Source organism: Podarcis bocagei (assembly GCF_964188305.1).
Source record: "Podarcis bocagei genome assembly, chromosome: 1".
NCBI classification, from domain to species: Eukaryota; Metazoa; Chordata; class Lepidosauria; order Squamata; family Lacertidae; genus Podarcis; species Podarcis bocagei.
The window spans coordinates 126,056,168-126,061,494 of NC_138125.1; positions in this window are offsets into that span (position 1 = coordinate 126,056,168).

Below are 5,327 nucleotides of genomic sequence, written 5' to 3' on the forward strand. Positions count from 1 at the left end.
TATATTTGCTGCCTGCATTGAAACGTAAGGAAAAATCCCCCCCTAACATGTGTGATTCAATGTTAGCAACAGGGATAGAGAGGGAGAAGGTCAGCAGACCACAAATAAATAGGAATAAGGGTGTAATTGCCTAATTCCTAGTTTCTTGCAAGCTGCAAAAGCGCAGAAGTGTTTTTACTCTGCTAAACAGCTTCACAGACTGTTCAGAGTCATATTTCTCTTACACACACATGGGACAGGAGGTTTAAATTTTAGCTTACATATTTAATCCTCAATCCATCTCTACCAGGACTAGCACCAGGTTTTAACACCCCTGAAGAAAGTGCCATCTATTGTCTCCCATAGCTTACTACAGGGTAGGGGAACATCAGGACCAGAATCTATTTAGGCCTAACACAGGGCTTAATTTAGAACACAAGGCTCTTTGCCTAAAACCAGGCCCACCTTCCCAGCCTGACATCACAGCTGTTAGTGAACAGCTGGGATCATTAAAGTGCACTTCCAGATGTTCCTTGGAAAGGGAAGGTAAATTTTGAAAGCACCAGCAGCAGCTGCTATTTGTCTCCAGTGTTTCAATTCCAGCACAGCTGTAGCTTTTCTGGCAAACAGCAGCGGGCGAGAAAGTGAGTAACAACATGGGAGAGGTGCTTCTAGGACCAAGGTAAAACTGTGAAGCTCCCTTATCATCTTTGCTGCTGCCAGGAGGTGCAAACTTGTAAATGAAATCTTGCTATAGTTATATCACTGAAATCTTCTTGTTCGTTGCATGTTGTTATATTTGCCATTATGTTGTTGTTTTATTATGTTCTTGTAATGCTTGATTTTTATAGATGTATTCCAGCTCTCTTTGTAAGCCGCTTTGACCATGACGCTGCTTTTTTGTGGGAATTTATGAATGGAAGTGGTTTTCAGCAGGAAACGAGTGTGGGGCTATGATCCAGACTGAGAACGTAACATCGAGAGCATAAAGTGGTAGTGATAAAAACACTTTTTCAAAGCACGCATGAGACAAGCCAAAATTGAACATATCTGTCCATCTCTAGTCAAAACCACTCCTTTATTTTTTTGTGGGCCCATTCTGCTCCCAAAACAATTCCCTCTCCTGAACTTACCTCAGGAAACAGAGGGCTCCATTGCAGATGTAAGAGCATTTGAGTAAGAAATTGTTGCTTAAAAATACAGCTAAGTTTTTAAAAGGAGATGTCTTCTGCCTTTGCTTAAGGAACTTAAAAAAGTGGATATTCCCCATCCCCTCAAAGTTTTGGGAATGTGCTACATACAGCAGAAAAAGGCTGAAGCTCGCAATCGCTTTGAAGCCCATTGAAATGTTATGTGATACGGAATTTGGACTACTCTTGCCCATTCTGCTGCTCAGGAGATCTGAAATTCCCCTGAGGAAAGAAGCCAAGAGGCATTGCAAAGAGATGTTATGAAGATGGCAAAGAACAGAAGCTCCTGGCTTCCTTGGGAGTTCAGCACTTAAGAACATGTCTTCAGAGGTAACCTTGTGCATGAACTAGATAAAACTCCTGGATATGTTATTTTGGCTGTTGCATTTTCAAGGGTTTTGTTTCCCTCCTGCGTACATGACTACAGTGAGAGCTCACGTATAACTCTGCACAAACGAGCACAAATGACTTCTCTGTCCCTTAGGATTTGGGTCTCTTGGCATGGAGAGCAGAACATTCTGCTCAGAGAAAGCTGCTGTTGCCGAGAGACCCATTCTTCATGAGTCAGGGATATAGGTATTTGGCATAATAATATGGCAGTGTATTAATTTCTAAGAAGAACAAGGGTGGTCATTTATTTGTGAAAGCTAGCAGCAGTGACAAGTGCTCCAAAGGCCACATCTGCGCTACACATTAAAAGCAGGACCATGGCATTTTAAATGGTCATGGCTTCCCCCAAAGCATTCGGGAAACTCCATAGTTTGTTAAGGGTCCTGAGCATTGTTAGAAGACCCCTATTCCCTCACACAGCTAACATTCCCACTGTTCCCTAATAAGTGGGATTTTCTCTTTCTCTCTTTTTTTATTCAAAATTAAAACAAAACATATGATCCAGAAACATACCATCCTAATCCCCCATTTTTCCTCCCTCCCCGCACCCTCCCACACAAAACCCCACCCCCCAGCTTCCCTCAGATTTCTCTGAGACTGCTGTTTTCTGCATGTTACAAAGTTCTATAGCTCCTCAAACTATTTAGCTGATTATTATCAATAAAAAGTTTGTGAATGTTTATTCAAAGCCAGCCAAGGAGTCCAGTTCGCTTCATTGCGTCTTCAAATACTTTGTAAAGGGTTCCCATTCATCTTTAAAGTCACAGTTATCCTTGTCCCGTAGCTTGTATGTCAGTTTTGCCAGTTCTACATAGCCCATCAATTTTTCTTGCCATGATTCTTTAGTTGGGGTTTCTTCAGTCTTCCATCCTTGTGCTATTAGAACTCTCGCTGCCGTTGTCGCATACATGAAGATATTTTTCAGCTTTTTTGGCAGATCTTTCCCTACAATCCCTAACAAAAATGCTTTAGGTTTTTAAACAAATGTTAAATGGAACATTTTCTTCAATTCATTGTATATCATTTCCCAAAATTTTTTTAATTACCTTACAATCCCACCACATATGACAAAATGTCCCCTCCTTTTCCTTACACTTCCAACATATATTTGAACTAGTTTTATACATTTTCCCTAACTGCGCTGGTGTCATGTGCCATCTGTACATCATATTCATGTAATACTCCTTCAATAGGAAAAAATCTGTAAATTTTAAATCAGTTTTCCATAATTTTTCCCAATCTCCCATCATAATATTGTGACCTACATCTTGTGCCCATAAGTGGGATTTTCTCATCCTGCAGTTCCAAGCCCCCTGTGGTTCATTTCCTAGCCTAGGCTCAGATAACTTGACCCCAGCTCTTGTCTCCCAGGAGATGCTCTTTGCCTTGCAAATTGATCTCCCATTATCTCTTTTGTTCTCTGCATCACAATAAATCCCTAAGAAGAGAAGGGAACTGCCATTTACAGATTAACTGTTTGTTTGTTTGTTTGCTTGTTTGTTTTCGTGTCATTTAAATATATATATATCCATTTGCAGATATCTGCATTTAAAATCTGATTAATATTAAGACTTAATTTATGTTAGATGGATGTGGCAGAGGTGGGGAAGGGTAAAAGAGGGTCTATCGGTATAAAGCTGAGGCTACAGTAGCTCAAAACAAAACAAAACCAAAGCCAAACTTTACTATGAAATTATGTCAAATGGGAGATTTTCCAGGCATAGGAATACTGAGCCTACGGTAAAGGTAAAAGGTAAAGGACCCCTGGACAGTTAAGTCCAGGCCAAGGTGACTATAGGGTATGGCCGAAACCAAATAATAATTTTTCCCCCTTCCAGTAGCACCTTAGAGACCAACTAAGTTTGTTATTGGTATGAGCTTTCATGTGCATGCACATTTCTTCAGATGGGGCATGCCGTTCATCTTTCCTCAGGCCGAGGGAGCTGGCGTTTGTCCACAGGCAGCTTTTCGGGTCATGTGGCCAGCATGACTAAACCACTTCTGACACAACGGGACACCATTTACCTTCCCGCCGCAGCGGTACCTATTTATCTAGGTGCACTGGTGTGCTTTCAAACTGCTAGGTTGGCAGAAGCTGGGACAGAGCAACAGGAGTTCACCCTGTTGCGCAGATTCGAACCACTGACCTTCTGATCAGCAAGCCCAAGAAGGTTGGGAATTCAGACCACAGCACTACACGCCTCCCACTGAGCCTTACACTGAGGGTTTATCCATACTTCCTCTTTTCCCACTGCTTTCCTCCAGGGTTAAAATAACCCTGTTCCTTAGCATCATTTGGAGCAAACAGAAATTTGGGGTTTTTCCAGATTAATATTTGCTCCGATTTAGCACTCAGGAGCAGGCTTTCTCTGGGAAAGGAGCGGGGGGGGGGGCATTTAGACCTGTGCCTAGACCAGTGGAAGTGTGTGTGAATCCTGGTCCATCTAGACTGGCAGCAGCTGTCCAGGTTTTTAGGCAGTAGCTGTCTAGAGGTCCAGGGTTTCCCAGCCCTAGCAAGAAATGTGGAGGCTTGAACCTGAGATTTTTGACATGCGGAGATGATGCTGTTCCACCAAGCCATGGCTGTTTCCCTTCCATATGAAGCAGTGTAGCAGAAAGAACAATGGTGGAAGCCCTGTTCATCCATTCAGTACTTTTGGGTTTCCCAATGCCTTCTGAATAGTGCAGATTGAGTGGCCAATCCTTCCCCTAGATTACAGTTGGTTTATTGACTATTTCCCTGGTTGATGCATATCAGTTTAAGTCTGTGGGGCTTCATATGTATGTGCATAGCATTCCCTCCAAGTTGATGGAAACCCTAATTAACCCCCGTCTCCAGAGGAAAAACTCTGTTAGAATTCCTGCTCCATGATTGCAGTCATGGGATTGTTGTCTATCACATGACGGTATATGTTTTGACTCCACAGAGTGGGAAGTGATGGAGGCAGGATGTTTGTGTTACTGTGTTCCACGAAGTGGGACTATTGTCCTTTCTTCTTTTTCTCTTTGCTGTCTGATGCTAGAGAGAGAGGAAGCCATGTTGCAGTGCTCCGTGTGTGTTTACATGTAAATAAAGTAGATTAGCCAAAATGCTGAGTTGCTGAGGTCTGTCATGCGCATGATGTGCAAACTCTGCAGATCCCTAAGTGTGCCGGTGTCTGTTGGCATTGGTCGCTGTGATGTTCGGGCTGAAGAAAGCTTATGAAGCTCCCAAACGATCGACCAGGAGGGAGAGAACATGCCAGTCAGGCATGTGTCTCTGCCAGAGTCCTACTCGAGTGTAGGCTGAACTCCTGACAAACTCTACACTGTCCCTCAGTGTTAGAAACTCATATATTTAAGCTAGGTGCCAAATGGCTCCTTAAAGCAAAATGGAATACCTAGTTGCCATTTTGGGGCCAGACTACTTGAAAGTCTTATTTTTTTTTACAATATGGCTTTTTTGTTCCTAAAATTTATTCAGATTGTGCAGAGAAAATATAACAGATAGAATTCTAAAGGCTGTGTTGTTAGTTTGTGAAAACAGACAAGCTCCAAGGACCCCCAGGCATGTGCCTCCATCCAGGGTCCCGGACATCGTCACTTGGTTGCTAGTGGCCAATAGCCAGGTGCAAAGTGTGCCTGGGAAATTTCGAATGCTTCTTTTACACAGAAACACCCTTCTTCAGATGGACACGGACCATTACACTGGGCAGGAGGCTAGCCGGTACAGTGGTACCTCTGGTTAAGTACTTAATTGGTTCCGTAAGTCCGTTCTTAACCTGAAGC